The sequence below is a fragment of the Helianthus annuus genome, chromosome 6 (assembly GCF_002127325.2).
Source record: "Helianthus annuus cultivar XRQ/B chromosome 6, HanXRQr2.0-SUNRISE, whole genome shotgun sequence".
NCBI classification, from domain to species: Eukaryota; Viridiplantae; Streptophyta; class Magnoliopsida; order Asterales; family Asteraceae; genus Helianthus; species Helianthus annuus.
The window spans coordinates 15,369,085-15,391,787 of record NC_035438.2 but is presented as its reverse complement, the minus strand read 5'-3'; the positions used below and the strand labels follow the sequence as shown (position 1 = coordinate 15,391,787).

The 22,703-nt window shown below is 31.5% G+C and overlaps 2 long non-coding RNA genes across 2 annotated transcripts; both read right to left on the bottom strand.

Moving 5' to 3' along the window:
* Positions 1-1,904: 1,904 nt before the first annotated feature.
* On the bottom strand, positions 1,905-4,701 carry LOC110906270. Its single transcript, XR_004860166.1, has 4 exons — positions 4,634-4,701; positions 4,152-4,258; positions 3,744-3,800; positions 1,905-2,192 (listed from the first exon to the last, which is right to left on the bottom strand). It is a non-coding gene; the product is annotated as an uncharacterized LOC110906270 (long non-coding RNA).
* Positions 4,702-5,846: 1,145 nt separating this feature from the next.
* Positions 5,847-7,517, bottom strand: LOC110906264. Its single transcript, XR_002573790.1, has 3 exons — positions 7,462-7,517; positions 6,869-6,936; positions 5,847-5,920 (listed from the first exon to the last, which is right to left on the bottom strand). It is a non-coding gene; the product is annotated as an uncharacterized LOC110906264 (long non-coding RNA).
* Between the last annotated feature and the right edge of the window lie 15,186 nt (positions 7,518-22,703).

The following is a 22,703-nucleotide window of genomic DNA, read 5'->3' as shown; positions in this document are numbered from 1 at the left end:
TATAGAGTTTAAAAATAATGGTTAAACAAAAAAAAAAGTTGACCTTTCTATCATCGAGTTAGTCACTTGATAAGTAACAACCTTTAAAAAATAAAAGGGGTCTGATGTAATAATGCAGTGGCGTAACTGGATCATTTTTACCGGGAGTGTAACTTTTTATTTTTTTATTGCGTTTGTTATCAGAAATAAGTAATCTTTTCACCAACCAACATATTCGTTCTTTACTAATTCAGTTTTTTCTTAATCCCTTTTAATATATACATATAATTTTATAAACGGTGAAATTCGTGTATAAAGTTATCACATTCTCTAAATCAGAGAGCCCCGTATTGTCCCACTCTCGTCAGACTATTTTGTTTTAACTGATCCCACACTGGCTTTAAAGTTTGACTTTTTTGGGCGTTTCCCCAAGTAACCATACCGTCTTTTTTTAGTTATTTAACGATTTGATAAGTCTTGGTATTTAGTTTGATTTTTGTTTAATTTAAATATTTCCAAACATACATTCTACGTGAAAAAATATATACTATGTATATAAAAATATACTATATATATGTATGTATATGTACAAGCTCGTAATCAGGGATGCGATCTTGCTACTGAGGGTAATGAAATTATCCGTGAGGCTACCAAATGGAGTCCTGTTGCTTGTGAAGTATGGAAGGATATCAAATTTGAGTTCTTGGATACGGATAAGGATAAAAATAAGAAGAGATAACGTTTGTTATCTTAATTGAATTTCAATGAAACTCCGCCCAACCTTTTACTAAAAGGATTGAGTCGAATCCAACATGCATTTGTTTTAGATAGATACATATTTATATAGATATAGAACATTTCAAATAAAAAATTGAAGGCCAAACAACTCAAGTCTTTCTATCTTTGTGTTGAATCCACAAATTCGGATATTTATATATAAAAATATACTATATATATGTATGTATATGTACAAGCTCGTAATCAGGGATGCGATCTTGCTACTGAGGGTAATGAAATTATCCGTGAGGCTACCAAATGGAGTCCTGTTGCTTGTGAAGTATGGAAGGATATCAAATTTGAGTTCTGGGATACTTTGGATACGGATAAGGATAAAAATAAGAAGAGATAACGTTTGTTATCTTAATTGAATTTCAATGAAACTCGGCCCAACCTTTTACTAAAAGGATTGAGTCGAATCCAACATGCATCTGTTTTAGATAGATACATATTTATATAGATATAGAACATTTCAAATAAAAAATTGAAGGCCAAACAACTCAAGTCTTTTTATCTTTGTGTTGGATCCACATTTTGGGATATTCTTTTAGATCATGTAGTTTCCATGGATCAAGACAGGTATCACAACTCTTTCTATCCATCATGTATGTTGTCCTTTATATTTTGTATTCTTATTAAAATAGAAATTAACTTATTATTAGTTATTAGACGAGAGTTCATATTGAAATAGAAACCTAACTTATTATTAGTTATTAGACGAGAGTTTATGACAAAATTGCTCATAGGTTCGTGGAGAGAGCAAATCTTTTTTTCAATACTCACCCTCCTTATTAGTTAATAATCATTGTGATTGAATTTATATGTTTACTAGGTTATCACCCGCGAACTTCGCGGGTAGAAAAATTTACTTTATATTAATCGAGTTATGTCATTAAATAAAATAAAAATACATGTTTTCAAACGTAATTTTTTTTATAATTGTTTTGAATTGAAAGTTGTAGTCAATGGGTTGCGAGTAAGGTCAGAAACTTCGGGCAAGAACCGGAGGCAGAAACTTGCCTCTCTGAACGACCCATGAAACAAAAAAAAACTTTTCTTTTTTATAATAAAATATACACATGAAGTTGTTCGAACCTTCAAAACAAACTCATTTAATTAAATTTAGAAGTTAATTAGAAGTTTAAATTAGAAAATATAAACAACAAAAACTTTATTCATTAAAATATACACATGAAGTTGTTAACCTGAGCGTCACCAACATCTCTGCATCATCGACATCGCAGAGTACATCCAAAATCATTTAACATCCTAAACCTGTAACAACCACCCAGTTAAGAGACTTAATCTTCCAAGTACCTCGAATGGTTTGTCGGATCATTCAAAATCCAGTATGTTTAACGCAACTTCACAGCTCTATGAAACAATCGGCTCTGGATCTTTGGAGAATTCCTCAAATAGAGATATACATTGGTCATCTACAAAAATGGTTTATTAAGGTCAGAAACATCAAGTTTTTCATAAAAGTGTCCCGAGTCAACCCAACATAGCCGTTTTGACCCTAAAAACCATGTTTGACTACCTACCCAATATAGTCCATTTTCCACAAAATATTATTAAAAAGTATAGTAGATTTTAGAAGCATGGTTACCTTATATTTTTTGTTTTAAAAATGTGGCAACTCTCTCTCTCTATCCACTTTTCTCTGTATTAAATTATTCTTTTTTCCTTTTTCTTTCAGTATTTCGTTCAGAATATAATTCAGATTATAACAACCTCTCATTTTTTATACTTAAATGTGAATCTAATTGTTCAAACTTATTTGTCTACAATCAACAAAATCTCATATAACCAGCAATTTCATGCACAATCAAAGGTGTCACAATCAAACACAAACATAATTCAATCTACACATTTCTCAAAACACAATCTCTAACATCACTAACCTGTAGCAATTATTCAAAACCCTAACTAATGTGTTGTGCACTCACTAATATCTGCTACACATGTCTCACTTATTCATCTTCACAACTTCAAACACATCTTATCTAACACCTTATGCCAATCAACAAAATCTCATATATACATAAACCTTGAATATTACTCAAACACATCTTATTTAATGAATCAAAATAAAAACACATAAACCTTGAATATTACTCAATTTATGACTACTATCCCACAAAACAAAACTTTGTCAACAAATTATACTAACTTATGCAATGGTAAACCATAAAAATAACAAATTAATTTAGATGATTAGCCTTGCAGAAAACCCAAATCGGGAAAGTTTACCAGAATCGTTAACGAAAAAAATCAGACTCAAATTGGGTTACTCAAGCGGATATTAATCACGAAAAAAATCAGACTCAGGTTGCCATTACTTCAAAATTTAAATTTAAAATAATGAGTGAATTCAAAATTTAAAATTTAAAATCTGAAAATCAAATCACTAATATCCAATCCCGTAAATCAAGCAAACTTATTAGAAAAGTCTAACCTTTCAAATTTAAATTCAATATACAGATTCGAAATTTAAAATCAAACACATTAATGACAAACTTTCAAATTTAATAAGTTCTGTTCAAACTTATTTGTCTACAATCAACAAAATCTCATATAACCAGCAATTTCATGCACAATCAAAGGTGTCACAATCAAACACAGACATAATTCAATCTACACATTTCTCATAACACAATCTCTAACATCACTAACCTGTAGCAATAATTCAAAACACTAATTAATGTGTTGTGCACTCACTAATATCTGCTACACATGTCTCACTTATTCATCTTCACAACTTCAAACACATCTTATCTAATACCTTATGCCAATCAACAAAATCTCATACATCAATAAGCAATACAATGCACATTCAAAGACCTCACAATCAATTTCAAACATCAATCAATATACAAAATTTCTCAAGGCACAAATTTTAATATCACTAACCTAATGCGCTACTACCCAATAATGTGTCGGTGCCATGAAAAAACATCATAACCTTAACTAATGTGTTAACTTACCAAGGCTCAAGGCTGTATATTTTCCCAATGTTGTTTGTCTGACGCATCGTCACAAATCTAACAACCGAGTCAATCAAATTATTAGTTAAAACCCAAAAAACAAAGTATACTAATATCCAATCCCGTAAATCAAGCAAACTTATTAGGAAAGACTAACTTTTCAAATTTAAATTCAATTTACAGATTCGAAATTTAAAATCAAACACATTAATGGCAAACTTTAAAATTTAAATTTAACATAATAATTGACTTCGAAATTGAAAATTTAAAATCAAACATAATAATGGTTTATTCCAAAATTTAAATTTAGAATAATGATTAACTTCAAAATTTAAAATTTAAAATCTGAAAATCAAATCACTAATATCTAATCCCGTAAATCAAGCAAACTTATTAGGAAAGTCTAACCTTACCAAGCAAAACCAACCGACATGGTACCAATTTACAGCAATAGCAAGCATATCTCTGTCCAACATAGTTGCAGCCAAAAACTCCGGACCATCCAAAATAAACACCTAATGAATCAAAATAAAAGCACATCCCTAAAATTACAAATAATATAGTTAAATCATCTCATAAAAAAACATCAGGATTTCAAAGCATTCAAAATTTAAAATCAAACACAATAATGGTTTACTTCAAAATTTAAATTTAAAATAATGATTGACTTCAAAATTTAAAATTTAAAATCTGAAAATCAAATCACTAATATCCAATCCCGTAAATCAAGCAAACTTATTAGGAAAGTCTAACCTTTCAAATTTAAATTCAATTTACAGATTCGAAATTTAAAATCAAACACATTAATGGAAAACTTTCAAATTTAAATTTAAAATAATGATTGATTTCAAAATTTAAAATTTAAAAATCAAATCACTAAGGAAACATACCAAAAATATAGGATCATATTCCTCAATCAACTTTAACAACGAATGAGAGTTGTTTTTAGGATCCATAACTGCAAAGGAAGTAACCATTGTTTTAAAAAAATATATAATGGTAATATATTTATAGAAACAAAGTCTATTTACAGAAACCGAATCATAATTCCGAATACAAAAATAATCTTTAACAACAGTAATCTGTTTATAGAAACAAAAACAACTTTAAAATTGAAATCAAAGACATCTTTAAAAAATTAACAACTAACTAAATACAAAAATTATAACTCAATGACTCACAATAAATCATCATCACTAATTTTAAGACATTGACATATGGAAGTTGTTCTCCCCACAATAAGGTTGCAAAATCATATGGTATTTCCTATCAATCGAAACAAAAAAAAAACATATAAGTTGCAATAACTTATTGTGTGCACAAAACTGAAAACTTAAGAAACATACAAAAAATATAGGATCATAGTTCTCAATCAACTTTAACAACGAAGGAGCGTTGTTTTCATGATCCATAACTACAATGGAAGTAACCACTGTTTAAAAAAATATAACGGTAATCTATTTATAGAAACAAAGTCTATTTACATAAACCGAATCATAATTTCGAATACAAAAATCATCTTTAACAACACTAATCTATTTATAGAAACAAAAACAACTTTAAAAAGAAATTAAAGACATCTTTAAAGAATTAACAATTAACTAAGTACAAAAATCATAACTAAATACAAAAAATTATAACTCACAAACAAACCATAAGAACTTCAAAAGATAATCACTTAAAATTTCAAATTAACACCTAAAGACAAAAATAAAAAAGAAAGACTATACATATCAAAAAACAAACAACACCAACAAAACTGAACTAACCTGTTTTTGGTCGACGAACAATTCGAAAAATATAGGATCATAGTCCTCAATCGAGTTTAATAACGAAGGAGCATTGTTTTCATTATCCATAACTGCAAAGGAAGTAACCATTGTTTAAAAAAAAATATAACGGTAATCTATTTATAGAAACAAAGTCTATTTACAGAAACCGAATCATAATTTCGAATACAAAAATCATCTTTAACAACACTAATCTATTTATAGAAACAAAAACAGATTTAAAAAGAAATTAAAGACATCTTTAAAGAATTAAATACAAAAATTATAACTAAAATACAAAAAATTATAACTCACAAAACAGTGCAAGATATACCTTTTCTTCAACTTCTCATAGGAACCCATTCAAAAGTTCCTTGTAGGGGAAGGAGTCTGAAAGAAGCTCTTCACCTAAATTACAAAACACAAAAAGTTTGTGAGATATGCAACTCGAGTACAAAAACAATAGTCAAAGACTCGAAGCATCCCTAAAATTACAAATAATATAGTCAAAGCATCCCTAAAAAAACATCAAGATTTCAAAGCATACAAAATTTAAAATCAAACACAATAATGGTTTACTTCAAAATTTAAATTTAAAATAATGATTGACTTCAAAATTTAAAATTTAAAATGTAAAAATCAAATCACTAATATCCAATCCCGTAAATCAAGCAAACTTATTAGGAAAATCTAACCTTTCAAATTTAAATTCAATTACAGATTCAAAATTTAAAATGAAACACATTAATGGAAAACTTTTAAATTTAAAATTTAAATAGAAACCTTAATTCCGGAAAAATTATCATACTAAAAATAAATCACTAAAATTTAAATTTGAGGTTTCAAAAAAAATCATTAACAAAATTTAAAATTGCTCAAAAATATAAATTTAAAATTTGAATTCCGGAAATAGAAACCCTAATTCCGGAAAATAATCATACTAAAAATAATTCACTAACGAAATTTAAAATTGATCAAAATTTTAAATTTAAAATTTAAATTCCGGAAATATAAATAGAAACCTTAAAATTTTAAATTTGAGGTTTCAAAAAACGTAACACCATTTATTTATAGAAACAGAAACCTTAATTCCGCAAAATTATCATACTAAAAATACATCACTAACGAAATTTAAAATTGCTCAAAATTTTAAATTTAAAATTTAAATTAGAAACCTCAAAATTTAAAATTTAAAATTTGAATTCTGAAAATTATATCACTAAAATCTAATGCCATAAATTATCATACTAAATATAAATCACCATTTATTTGCTATAAGTTTAAAACAAAATAAAAAAAAGATAAATATCAGTTTACTTAAAATATGATTAGTAAGTAGAATACATATAAACGTACCAAAAATATCGGGTCATCTTCATCAATAAGCTTTAAAAATGAAGGACTGTTGTGCAAGGGATGCATATCTGAAAAATATATATGAAGGTTTTTAAAAAAATAAAACGGTAAAGTATTTATAGAAAACCAATCAATATTCCTAAATCAACAATCAATAAGCTTTAAAAGATAATTTAATCAATTGAGAAACTTCCAAATTCAAAAATAAAAAGAAACGGTTTAAAAAAAATAAAAAATATTTATTTTTTAGAACCAAAATCAATATTCCGAAGACAAAAACATTATACCGGATGAAAAAATATCAGACCACTGTAAATCTTCATCAACACAATCAAAAAACATCGGACACAATCAAAACATATCATCATCAACAACAAACTAAAAGACTGTAAATAAAAATATGAGTAACATGAGAACAAAATCAAAACATCAACAAAATATCATTTCATATGATTGGAACCGGATAATGCAAAATCATCATCAACAAACAACCAACAAACAACGAAAAAAAAAAGAAATACCGAACAGAAAGGATAAAATCAAACCTACACAAACTTAAAAAAAAAAGAAAACAGCTATAACATTTAACTAACCTCTGTTGTTTCACGAATGATCGGAGTCCGATTTTATCCAAGATTTAGGGTTCCACGTGAAAAACAAAATCAACAAAAATCAGTAACTTTGATATATGTAGATGATGATAATAAAACCTCTGATCTTGATTTTGTTTGCAAAAAAAAAAAAAAAACAGAAAGATAAATGTTCAATCGCTAGATTAAAGATACACAATAGATAAACAACAAATTAAAACAACATACCTTCAATTTTTATGATCAGATCTACAAAGTTTAGGACAAAGAAGAAGTTAATAGCATTCGACACAATCTTTATAAAATCAAGTTTCTATAGAATTGAATAACATAAATAAAGTAGATTTAGGATCGATTGTGTAGATTACAATCGTAAAACAAAGAAATCAGAAACAATAAAATCAAAAAACATAGAAACATACCTTTGATTGGTTAATAGGATTGATTTGTGAGAAAAAGATGATGTTGCAGAGATTTGGCTATGGTTTAGAATTGAGGATCTTGGTGGTGGTGATAGGAGAGAGGATGCAACTTAGTTTTTTAGGGTTTGTAAAGTGTGTGCAAGAAGAATGAGAAAAAAAAAGGAAATATATACTATGACCCGAATTCGAAAAACCCGACCCAACTCAATTCGGATCCCGCCTTTTTTCCTTGGAATCGTGATTGTACAAAGCAAATTGGGATTTCCCTCCTAAACCAAATTGCCACATCAGCCTAGATGGCCAAAAACAAAGGACACATTGCCCAAATCCGTCTCATTTATATATATATATAGATTCCTAATAGGAAATACAATATTTAGATAAATGATTTTTCGTGGAATGACTAATATGTATTGTATTTTCATACAAACTAGACTTTTTACCCGCCGCGTGTTGCGGCGATGTAGACACATAGCGTAGAAACTTAAGTAAGGGGCTGTTTGGCATAATCTGAATGATTAAGTGCTGAACCAGTAAGAGGCCTGAACTATTAAGGGGCTGTTTGGTAGCCTCTTAATGACCATTCAGATGCTACCTCTTAATGGTTTAAAACCTCTTAATGAATAAGAGGTAGCCTCAAGTCTGAATGGTTAAGAGGTAACCTCTGAATGGTAAATCATCACATGTCACATTCTTCTACCTTCTCATTGGTAAAATTCTTAATGGTTCCATTAAGAGGTAGCCTCTTAATGACCATTCAGAGGCTACCAAACAGCCCCTAAGTGTTGAACTAGTAAGAGGTCTGAACCAGTAAGAGCCTGTATAATGCTTAACCATTCAGAGGCAAATGTCTGACCATTCCAGATTAAAGGTCTTAACCATTCAGACTCTGTATAAATCTTAACCATTCAGAGGCAAATGTCTGAACCATTCAGATATCTACTCGTGAAACAAACAGTCTGAACCATTAAGTGCTGAACCAGTAAGAGGTCTGAACCATTAAGAGCCTCATTAAGAGGTAAACAAACAGCCCCTAACTCAATTGCGCTTTGCTTTAGTATACGACGAAAGCCAAAATTCAAAATCGGCTATTAACAAATACAAAAACTACCTCTAATCCAATTTAACACAACTTTAAGTGCTCTAATCATAAATATTTGAGTAACACAAATAGATGATATATAACAAGCAGATACTTGACTTATTTTTACAAGAGGATCCTCTAGTTCCAAGCATTTCAAGAGTTAGGCCTTCTTGGATTTGTCCCAGTCGATCAATCGCCAATGTTTCTCGACTCTTCGGCTCAGAGCGATTTTCTCACCCTTGCTACACAGTTGAGAGCGATCTTCTCACCCTTGCTAGTACACACAGTTGATGTTAGCTGAAGTTTTGCTAAATCGTTCTTAACCGCCAAAACACGTGCCGCAGTACATAGATCCTATGTTAACTGCAAACAATGCTATATAGGTTCAGACAATTTCAAGATAAGATCTTAAGTTAATGCCCATAACCGACGTACCTTGATAAAGACCGCCATCACTTGGTCCATCCAATATGCTTCTTCATTCAGTTCCACATTATATACATAAGACTGCCCTCACATTCTTGTAATGGCACTTAGTTCCTTTGAGAATGAGCCAAAATTTAATCGTCCACCTTCCTTTATAAGGATTCAAGGAAGCTAGTGGATAAACCCTTGTGGTCATTGACATTCGGGCAGCAAGAGCCATGCTGCAATTTAGAATACTATAATGTGATTAAATAAAAACAAATCAACTTTGCATCTAATTAACCAGCTATAAGGACCAGATTTGAAATATTATAAGTAGGTTAAATAGAAGTAAAGCAAATTACATCTAATTAACCAGCTTAAAAAGGACCAGTTTTGAAATATTATAAGTTGGATAATTTAAATAAAAGCAAATCTAGTTAGTTGAACATAATTAACCAGCTTGAAATAAAACAAAAGGGAATACCTCTGCTTCATATGGTTGTAAAGAATGCTTTATGTACTATACTAATAGCTACAATATTTCTTACTTACAGACATAAATATCTATAATTATAAATATAAGGAAAATTGGTTTTTAATAAACCAACCTTTGCCCCATTGGTAAATAATAATCCTACCTACAGATTTGGTAATTAATAATCCTACGTTTCAATATGTTGGTACTCAATGGACCTCCGTTAGTTTTTTTTAACTGAAGTTAGTTTTTAAGTTTTATTTATTACACAAACAGTCCCTGTAGTTATAATTTACTAGTTTTAAGTTTTATTTATTACACAAACAGTCCCTGTAGTTATAAAAAAAATCATAAAAATAAAAAAATAAAAAAAACTCAAAAAAATCATAAAAATTCCAAAAAAATCAAAAAAATTCTAAAAAAATCAAAAAAATCATAAAAAATCATAAAAATTCTAAAAAAATCAAAAAAATTCTAAAAAAATCATAAAAAATCATAAAAAATCATAAAAAAACCGTTTCGACCCGTACCGTTTCGACGCGAACCGTTTCGACCCGGACCGTTTCGACCCGTACCGTTTCGACCCGTACCGTTTCGACTAGGGATGAGCATATCGGTATCCGATACCGAACCGATACCGATACCGCCTAATACCGATCCCGAATTTCACCCAAACTAGGTACCGATACCGATACCGAAACATGTCGGTTAGGTATCGGTACGGTACGGTATCGGTATTATACCGTATTTTGAGGGTCGGTATCGGGATAATACCGATACCGTACCGTACCGATACCGAAAACGCCAAAAAGTGGATACCGATCGGGATACCGATCGGGATCGGGATCGGTACGGGATCGGTATGGGATCGGTATTCGGTGGCATATGCTCATCCCTAGTTTCGACGCGTACCGTTTCGACCAGAACCGTTTTCGACCCGGACCGTTTCGACCCACCACCACCACCACCACCACCGCACCGCCACCACCACCATCACCACCACAGCACCGCCACCGCCACCACCACCACCACAGCACCGCCACCACCACCACCACCACAGCACCGCCACCACCACCACCACCACCGCACCACCACCACCACAGCACCACCACCACCACCACCACCGTTTTCGAAACGGTCCGGGTCGAAAACGGTCTGGGTCGAAAACGGTTCGGGTCGAAACGGTCCGGGTCGAAACGGTACGGTTCGAAACGGTTCGCGTCGAGACGGTACGGTTCGAAACGGTTTTTTATGATTTTTTTGATTTTTTTAGAATTTTTATGATTTTTTTTATTTTTTAGAATTTTTTTGATTTTTTTAGAATTTTATGATTTTTTGAATTTTTTTGATTTTTTAATTTTTTTTTATTTTTATGATTTTTTTATAACTACAGGGACTGTTTGTGTAATAAATAAAACTTAAAACTAGTAAATTATAACTACAGGGACTGTTTGTGTAATAAATAAAACTTAAAAACTAACTTCAGTTAAAAAAAACTAACGGAGGTCCATTGAGTACCAACATATTGAAACGTAGGATTATTAATTACCAAATCTGTAGGTAGGATTATTATTTACCAATGGGGCAAAGGTTGGTTTATTAAAAACCAATTTTCCTAAATATAATTAGAAAATAACTTTAAACCTGAACCTAAGATCATTACTTATTTCTTCACTTAGATATATTGCGATATTGTCTTTCAAATGATACCTACTTAAATCAACCAACACTATACATGGACAAATAGGTCGATGTCTTTGTAATATTGAACACGTGTGGGTGTCGTGTGAAGCCCAATTTTGAAATATTGCAATGTTTTCAATTTGCTAATGAAATGAATCAACACTATATGCGGACAAATAGGTCGATGTTATTGTAATATTGGACACACATTCCTGTTGTAGTCGAAATGCCAATTCGGACACATTGTATTGTTTTCAACTATGAAGTCACATATACATTACTCACAATCCTCAAAACCACAATCATCCATTCACTCTACATCTAAAATAAAACCCATGACATTGCACGCCTAACCTCACTGTAAGGAGCCCTAAAACTAACGGCCTACAGAAAATCAATGAAGCAACCTTCTAGGTTGATTAAACAGACAACAAAATAAAGCAATTTGAAAAGTCACATTAAAAAAAACATAATTAACCTAATAAACACCATAATGAGACACAAAGATACACCCTCGGACAATCAAATTCTACACTAAAAGGTCACATTGGACACCAATAAACATCCACCAACAAAAAAATTTCCAAAATCTTATGAACCTATAGCCAACAAAATCGTAAAAAAAAGCCAAACAATTACACTATAGTTGATAACAGAAAGCAAGGTATAAGAAACTTACAATTTTAATTTTCAACTTTGATGCAAAACAACCTACATTGAGCGTTTTAAAAGCTATACGTTCAATTTGAAAACGGGTACCAAAGCAAAACCCTAATTCCCAAACTCCTGCAACCAGCAACCCTAAAAAACGTCAAAAAAAAAAAAAAAAAAAGTAAAACTGAATAGATAAGAAATTATGCTCCGATTAACCTTAAATCAGTCTAACATAAACCGCAAATCAACCCTTGCAACACGAAAGCCCCCTGAATGATGAACACATGCCGACACTTGAAATAATGAAACCAAAAAAACGTATTGTTCGACATAGACGATCAAGGAAAGGGCAAAACTCAACAAATCAACAATCCAGAAGCTTACCTTATTTGGAGAGAGAATGATCCGAAAGAAAGCACATGCATAAGATTTTTGATTAAAAAGTGCTTTTATGGAGGGAAGATGTCACCTAGTTAGACACGCGTCTAAAGCAGCAAAGAAAAAACAAACATAGCACCAAGTACAACAAAAAAAGCTATGAAAAACAATTTAAGCATAACTTACAAGCCACCATAGCACAAAGTTGTTGAAAATTTATAATTTATAATTATAATATGGAGCAAAAAACTATATGAAAAGATGGTGGTTCAGTTCAATGTTATTTAAGAAGGAGTTTGAACACAAATGTAGGCTAAGTAATTCAACGAGAAGTCTTGGTTGGTCCTATTGAAGCGAAAGTAAAGATTTAAATAGAAATGATATGGATAAAAACATTTAACTTAGGGTGGTCATGACAATTACAGTAATGTTGATCTTTTTTTTTTTGGTGTCAAGAACCTTCGGAATTTCATCTCTGATGATACTTTTTTAGTTAAAGATAATAATGGGGACAATATATATTTCGATATTGAGAATCATACTTTTGAGATTAACAATGATCATTATGAACTAGAAAGTTCTTTTTATCGGGATTCTAGTTATCTGAATAAAGGATCTAAGAGTAAGAATCCCGAGCAGGATCCCTACGTGAATGATACTCAATATACTTAGAATAATCACATTAATAGTAGCATTGACAATTATCTTCGGTCTCAAATCTGTATTGATAGTTACATTGTAAGTGGTAGTGACAATTCTAGTAATAATTACATTTTTAGTTCCATTAGTGTATTAGTGTGGTGAAAGTAGAAATAGTAGTAAAAATACGGATGTTAGAAGGAGTGATCAGTTATACGAGAAAGTTCCACTGATATGGATATACGAGTGGGGTGACAACTAGTTTTGGTATGTTGGAAGATATCATTATTGCTGAAACCAACGCTTACATTGCCTTCGCGGATAAAAGAGTAATTGAGAAAACATTGAATAAAACAGTACCCATTGGTTCACAAGCGGCTGAGCATTTGTTCTAGAAGGGTTCATTCGATCTAATCTAATCGTACCACGTAATCCTTTAAAAAGAGTTCTAAGAACTGTGAGAATCACTTGGTAAATGAGAACCATGAGAACCATACTAGACCACTCATATTTCCTAGGCAAATTTTTTTTTGCTAAATCGCCCATTATCCAGTTTTTTAACTATACACATGTATAGGTACGTATTTAAAATTGAAAAATAATTATTGTACATATACGTCTGTTAAAATAAATATATGTACAAATGTGTTTAAATGATTGTACATATACGTATATAAAGAAAATTATGGTTCTGATCATGTGTTTTCTAATGTACATATGTGTACATACGTGTTTAAAATTGCAAAATAAGCATCATATATATGTGTTTGATAATGTACACATATGTACAATTAAAAGTTGACAACATACACTTATGTATAATTAAAAATTGGCAATATACACATATGTATAACTAATGAAACCCTAGAAAAGGGGTGATTAGCAAAAATGTTTTGTTTTTTTTCTTAGAACAAAAAGTGTGGTCTAATTCTTATAGTTCTCAATTATCTTGTGTTTCTCTTAGGATCTCTACCATATATCCATATATATGTGTGTATTAAATGCAACTATTCTTTAATATATTTTTTCTTTTCTAATTTCTTTGGTTCATTCCCATATTAAAAGCTTTACTAACTAGAAAAACAAATTTATAAATTTTGGGTGAAAACATAAACACAATAGGTAAAAATTAGCAACTAAGGATAATGTGTAAAAAACTTCATGAAAAAAATATATATTTAGGTTAGGATCAAATACAAAGTCTCATAAAAATAAGATGTCATAAGAAGGGTATCAAACAGACTTCGATTGATCTCATTCAGGCAACATTAGAACCGTCTCATCAAACTTTACGATATGATATTTTAGGTTTTCATTTTCTGACTTATAGCATGTAGATTTTAGAATTGTTATTTAGATCATTGTGTCTTTTTTATATTTGTGTCATTGTGTTTTTTATGCGATTCATTGTGTCTTTTCCCCTCGACATTGTATTATAGTTTTCGGTATTGTGTTATATTTACGATATATTGTGTCTTTGTACCCTTCTCATTTTTAAGAAACTTTGTAGGATAATTCAGCCCATATATATTTTTTAATCTATTATAAAGTTATTATGAAACATAAAATATGTAGATTTATTTATTTAAGTTAATAAGCTAAAGGGTATATTCAAAGTCTAATATAATAAAAACTAGCGAGATTCCCCCACGCTTAGCGACGGGAATTCGATTGGTATTTGTTTGGTTCGTTACGATAACACTCGCTATGGTTTACATCGATCGAAACAATAAAACGAATATCAATACTGGTATCAATGTTGTTCAATTGATATCGGTTTAGTTGGTTTGCGTTCTATGTTTATTTTTTCAGCATTGCCATATAAATTTTATTGAAAACGGATATTGTGCCGTATCGTACTAAATTGAATCGAAACTGGTTTCACAACATATGTGTGTCGGTACCGGTATTTATTTTTATTGTTTTTTCATCATATCGCTACTATTTTGTAATGAACCGAACAATATCGGTACCGGTATGTATTCATTTTTATGGTTACTTGTTTGATAACGGATCTTGTGTTGCTAGCGTTGCGAACCGAAACAAACCAAAATAAACAACATCAATTGTGATACCGTATTTATTTTTATTGTTTTTTCTTTCAGTAAACCGAAAACATATTGCTACCGTATCGTACCGATAAACATGGGTACCGGTACTCATATTCATTTTTAGGGTTTCCGGTTTCGAAAGTTTTTCGTTTATACAACTTTGTCTGCGACAATAAATGGATATCAGTACAAGTACCATGACAATCTGAATCGACCGGTATTGTTCGAACAACATCGGTGTCGGTACCGGTGTCCATTTTGTCGATGTAAAACATGTGCTGATTTCTATAGAGTGCATGTATCGTATGAGTATTGTAACAAACCAAATGTCTATGGTAACATACATTCACAACACACCAGCAAATAACTTGGAATGTTAATATAAGAAATAAACATAGATGCGACTTTAGATTTTTTTAATAATGTTAACGAACACAATTTATTACTAAAAAATCAAATTGTCGATCCAATGTTTGCGGTAACATATCATCACAACGCACTCACAAATAACCTGAAATGTTAAAATAATAAATAAATATAATTATGAATTTTGATTTTTCTGTAAAGTTAATGAACCCAAATTATTACGCAAAAACAAATTGAATAACAACAAAATATTGTTAATAACAAAAAGAAAAAAACAAATACTTAAAAAACCACCAGTTACCTATTTATTACTAAAAACACTTACAAAAAAGATTAATAATTAATATATAACTAAAAAAACAAAAATCTAAAAATTATCATACTGTTCATCATCACTTTAAATTCAGATAGATAAACTAGTAGATGCCCCGCCCGTGTTGCGGGGCAATGACCAAGTAATTCTCAATCAATTAAAAAAAGACTACTATAATTTTGCAACGGAAAAAAAAAAAAAACAAACAATGATAAGACCGTAATTTTGGGCTCAGGGCAAAACTGTAATTTTTCAGGACTAATGAGCCAGTGTTAGGCAACTAGAGTTATGCGCCGCCCGCTTTGCGGGGCGCTAAACCGAGTATTTCTTAGGTTAATAACATGTACACCTTTATGTTTGTTAGTTATACATGCTATCTATAATACGATGTCAAAAAAGATACATCAAGTAAACCAATTAAAGAAAAACAGTACCATAGTTATGATAAAAAAATTAACTAAAACGATGACAAGCGTGTAATTTAGAGTTGTGGGCAAAACAATAATTTGTCAGGACCAATTAGCGAGTGCTAGGCAGCTGTTTGGCATGAATAAAAACAAAATTAAGTCAACAAAGTAAAATAAAACACTACCATGGTTTTGCCAAAGAAAAAAACGATGGCAAGATTGCAATTTTTAGCGGAGGTAAAATCGTAATTTTAATGGAGGTAAAATAATATTTTGAACTGAGGGCAAAAGCATTTTTTTAGCTGGGGGCAAAATCGCAATTTTAAACTGGGAACCAAATCATATATGTATATGTTGAAAATATATATTTAAATTATCAAAAATTGTTTGTTTTCATAAAGATGGCATCCCCATCTATATGTGGTTTTATTCTTTCTCAACATTAGTATTGGAATTTTTACAATTGAATAAATATTTAATAAATAAATAATCTCCATTTAATATTCTCACTAATTTATTATCTTATTAATACATACCAACTCTACTTTAAATTTTAGAAGCCTTAAAAGTTAAAATCACTTAAAAAATATCAGAATATTTTTTTTATTATGCAGATACATACCAATAAATTAATTCGTCATTCTCAAATCATACTCTATCATGTATTACACATGTTGAATATAGATATTTTTATATACTTAGTAATAAAAATAGTTATGTCTTTAAATAGATAACTAGTGTATTGCACGAGCTAAATAAAATATAATACAATAACATATACAATCCTCAAGATCTTTTTAATTATGAATTTTGAGGTGACAATCTAAACTAGGGGTGTTCAAAAAACTCGTGGCTCGCAGCTCGCTCGAAACTCGCTCGAAAAAAGCTCGAAGAAAGCTCGGCTCGAAATTGGCTCGGTTGTTAACGAGTCAGCTCGGCTCGGCTCGGTTTGTAAACGAGCCGAGCTCGAGCTTGGTCTGGCTCGGCTCGTGAGCTCGTGAGCTGGCTTGATGAGGTTTACATGTTTCATTTTTTTTGTCCCACATCGCTTAGAAAACAAAAACTAAGGGAGTATTTCCCCAATAAAAGAAGGTAAAGACAATGTACAAAGTGAATTAACTATTTATACTTGCATATTTAACCATATGGTTAAATTAAATGGCAATGATGGCCCTTAGTCTATGAAGAAATTCATTTTAAGGGCTTTTTAAGTAGTAAATTTTGCGGTTTTTTGTTTGTTCGAGCTAGATCGAGCCGAGCCGAGCTAGCTCGAATTCTAATTGAGTCGAGCTCGAGCCTCAAATCTCAGCTCGATTTGAAATTCGAGCTCGAGCCGAGCCAGCTCGAATCGAGTACGAGCCGAGCTGGAGCTGGGTCTAGCTCGGCTCGACTCGGCTCGTTTACAGCCCTAATCTAAACTTTGTTAGGTTAAAATTTGAAAGTTTGAATTCCAAAAATGTTTGCTTTCAAAATTTGAATTTCTAAAATATTTCTAACATTTGGTATGTTATTAGGTTAAAATTTGAAAGTTTGAATTCCAAAAATGTTTGCTTTCAAAAATTTGAATTTCTAAAATATTTCTAACATTTGGTATGTTAGATATGTTTTAATATGAATTTGAAACTTTTGAATAGTGTATGTTGATATCAAATGTAATTAAATTAAATTCTTATTTACTGATTAAAATTTAATGCGGATTTAAATATAAAATTTGGAAATTTTGAATTTTGGAATCCTTAATAAAAATAGAAAACTTACATAACTGAAATTTCATTATTATTTAAAGAAAACTAGTTTTGATTTTTTTTAATGATTTTGGGAGTTTGACATGATTATATTTATATTACATAAATTATTTTATATGACAAAATTGGTTATGGATACCTTAGAAAAGGGATAGATAGATACTTGTTAGGTTAACAAATTGTTGTTTAAGTAAATAGATGTTGCCAATGATCTCTAGATCAAGTGGTGGAGGGCTTGCATTTCTCTTGAGAGATGCAGCTTCGACTTTCACTTGGTGCAAAGTGAGGCACTGATGGGCAATGATAGGAGACCCAGGGAAACCTAGGTTGGATCCTTGAGCCAAACGGGTTTTACCAGTAATTTCACTGTCGTGCCTACGGGCGGGTGGATTACCGGGTTTTCCCCGGAATTGGTGGTGGACTCGGGTTACTCTCGGTGTACTCCGTTTGTCCAGTGGGTGCCCCGAGAGTGCTCGGGATTGAGTTTGTTGAACGTTAAAAAAAAAGTAAATAGAGGTTAATAGATTGTTAAAATATTTTTTCATTGAATTATTTGTTGCATCAAATAGCATTAACAATCTGCTTTTATTACATTCAAGACAATAGAGAATGAAATTAAATTTAAAGAGGAGAGAGAATAAAGTAATTAATCAATTATGTGTTGAATTAAATAACATTAATGATTTGCATTTATTACATTCAAGATATAAAGAGACAATGAAATTAAATTCAAGAAAGAGAGAATAAATTAGTTAATGACAAATTTTAAAGATAAATATTAACTTATAATAGATGGTAATTAACACTATAAATAATAGGGAGGGTACCATAAAAAAAACTCATACTAAATTGGTTTAAATCATCCAATTTCTTTCTATTAAAAACAGTAACCGGGTATCATGCCAATAACAAGGTTTTTTTACCGTCGTTCTTTGATTCTTAGGTCCGATTCTTGTTGTTTAATTTCTTTCCCAATAGCATTATCATTGGTCATATATAACATTTTCAGTGATTTGCCCTAAATCTCCTTTGTTAGTTTGTTCTCAAAGACAATGAGCGATTCAATTATCTCGAGCTCAATCCAATTGTTAAAGAGTTTTCTCTTTTATTCTGGGTAGTTGTGGTTTTTCTAAGACTCATGTTAAGGTTGTTGTGCATCTACACCTTAAAGACACGTTTAGTAATATGTTTTTGCAACATCCCAGAATCTTCTTTTTGTGTTTCTTCGAGATCTTCTAGCTGACTCTTTAAGCAAATTGACCAATCTTTTTCTTTTTGATTCTCTGAAAAATTTTATTGGACTCGCCTTTTCTTATTTTGGTTTGCAAGTAGTGGTTAAAAGCTTGCATAGGTAGCCAAGTACCTGTGTGGTGTTGGTGGGTAGTATGTGATGAAATTGGTGACAATTATCGAAAATTTGTAATCTGTGATATATCTTGTATTTCTAGATGTATGTGGAGATTTTATCCCGTCATTCATATCCACTCCAAGTGACCAAAGTTTTCTAAACTATGATGCTTGCGGGTGTCCACACAACTTCCCCGTGAAACCGAAAGCTACTATCCATTGTTCCATCATGTCATCGAGTACCAATTCCCAACACACCACCTTTGTACTTGATGACATGATTGAATGGTGGGTAGTAGTGTTCAATTTCACGGCAAAAGCTGTGGGGACAGCCGCAAGCATTTGGAGTGGATGTGAGTGACGACATAAATTCTTCACATCCATCTAGAATGAAAAGATATCACTGATTGCCAATATTAGCATTGACTCCACTAGTTTCATCCTCATACCACCCTACAACACACATGTACTTCGCCGCCAACCCAAACTTTCAACCACAACTTGCAAACCATAATTTCGAAAAAAAAACTAGTCAAATCAAAAGTTTATGAGGATAAAAAAGAAACAATTCAGAAATTTGCTTAAAGAATCAGATGGAAGATCTTGAAGAAATACAAAGAGACGATTCTTGAATTTTGTAAAGATTTGAGGGTTGATAAACGTGTGTTTAAGGTGTGGTGGATCCACAACCACAAAAAACACGAGTCAAATAAAACCACCAAGGAAAGGGAGGATACTCTTGTACCTCTTAATTAAGCCTGATGATGTTGATTATGGGTGGTAAAGTTTGTTCGTGTTGTCATCCAATTTGAAGCAACCATCAATGTGAGCAAATCTTGTTCTAGTGTTATTTCTCTACTTTTGTTCCTTTCCTCAAGTGGGTAATATTTAGATTTTATAACGTCTTTGTTTACTGTTCTTGTTATCATAGATTTAGCTTCTTCATGTAGCAGAAGTTTGATCCAAAGTTTGAGGAATTGGATTCGGTAATGTGGGATGTATGCGAAACCCTACTGAGTAACTTAGTGTGGCTCCGGAGAAGAGTTGGTCGAACCCCTTTTTTTTACCACATGCATTGTTGCCTCAGAATGTTAGCTCGTGGTGTTGTGTTCCGAACATAGTTCCGTTCTCCTTTAGAGATCTCTTGGATCTCCACAACTCAAGCGGCTTGAAGGAATAGGAAAAAGAAGCTTTCCACGGTATCATTATCATCGGTTGGAGTTTTTGGAAAGAGGAATGGGCTAAACTTTTCGAACAAGCAGGTGAAGATTGAAGACATTATTAGTGAAGTCAAATCGGTTGGGTTTTTTTTTTGGTTTAAAAGTAGGTCCAAACACAAGTCTATTTATTGGGCGCATTGATGTAAATTTATAATTATGTTGTCGGTTCGTTTTGTTTGTTTGTTGCCCCTGTTTTGCGGGGTGGTGCTTGGGTGGTAAATTCATAAAAGAATTATCTTTAGTTTCCTTCTAAAATGTGAAGTCGACTCAGGGTGAAGTATATGTGTGAGAATTCTGGTTGAACCTTTTAATTTTTATTTGTCACTCAACTTTAGGTAGGATAATGCATCTATCATTTTGTGCTTTATATTCAATTAAAGTTAATGTTTTTACCGTTTTAGGAATAAAGTTTTAAAACCTTAATGTGGACTCGTATTCTGATAGCAATGGACAACCGTTTACTTGTTTTAAACCAAACTTGATTGCTTTTGTTTAAAAATTTGGTTGAATCTTTAACTTTTGTCAATCTTATCATCTGAGGGTATGAACAGAATTGCTCAAGATCACAAAAATATTGTTTTTAAAGTTGACACTTGGCACCAACCCTTGAATGATTTCAGAATTCTGCATACTCGAAAAGTGTGATCAGGGTTTTTTAGAAACACCTTAGGGGATATTCTAAGGTTCGTGTCGGGGCACTCTGCGGAGGTTTGGGATTTCAGGTTGGCCCTTGAAACAACAAAGGACCGGAATGGTATTGAGCAAATCGTCCTAATTCAGAATACACAAAGAGTTTCATCTAGGGTTAGTTTGTTAAATACAAGAATTTCTGTTTAGTTTATAGAATGTTCTATTTCAATTAGTCTTCATCTGGTTAGCTTGCATGGTAATCAAGTAGTTTCATGGAGATTTAATTAGGCTTCATCTGGTTAACTTGCATGGTGATCAAGTAGTTTCATGGAGAAATGAAAGAGGCGAAGAACTTCTATTTATGAGTAGCCATTTTCTCTTAATCTGTGTATCTAATTATAAAATTTAAAGCTTTCAGTTGGATGTTACTTCTTTTTATTGAGCATATAGTTAATCAGTTCAAAGATTGGATGTGATTTATAACTCGTTTATGCTTCATAGATTAGATTTATAACATCGTGGCTAGATTCGGAGTAATGAAAACATATTAGATTGCTATAGGATGCGAAATGGGTGGGTCGTACAGGTTGGGTAACGTAGAAAATGATAAATTATAGGCCGGGTTACACACCTATATTGTTTTATTGTGCCGTTTCTTAATAAAGTTACATTAAATTTAATTACAAAAACTGTCATTCAAATAATGATCTTTTTTTGTTTTGAACGAATCATTTTAGGAGGTGGTAAACACTTGAGCTTATTAGGAGGTTGTAAACACTTGAGCTTACGGGTTAAAACTGGCTCCGGCCATAACAAGCTCTAGTCAAAAGTGTTAAAGTTGTATACAGGTTGGTGTCCAAACTCCAAACAGTTTGAGTTGAGTTGGTTCTCATATGGTTTCTTGTACTTTCTTTTAGGTTTACAAATAATAAATAAATTAATTGTGAATATTACAACATCTGTTATTAAAATAACATGCTTTTTTCTAAAAGAAAGAACACTTTGAGAGGTTTTCAACTTTTAGGCCATTTTTACCATAAATATTATGAAACTTATGCTTACATCTTGGTATTTGTCAGTTTTAGTGGATTCATATTTCTTAAACCCCAGAGGCAATGCAAGGAGGTATTTCTAAGATTCCCATGCATTTGCCTACAATCAACAAGCATAATTTACTTATGATGCTGTTATGCATTTATGTGCATACGTGATGTTGATGTAGTTTGGAAACTGTGAGCAACATGAGTTTGCAAGAAGCAAAAATTGGTTGGTTGATGACGACCCACGCCACTTCCATCCAATGATTCCCATGGGAAATGTTTTGTTGATTCACTACTGAAACCGTCAGAAGATGATATCATGTTTTGGCCACACAGGTTACGCGTTAGGCTTAAGGGCTGTTTGGTTATCTCTGGCTCTTAAT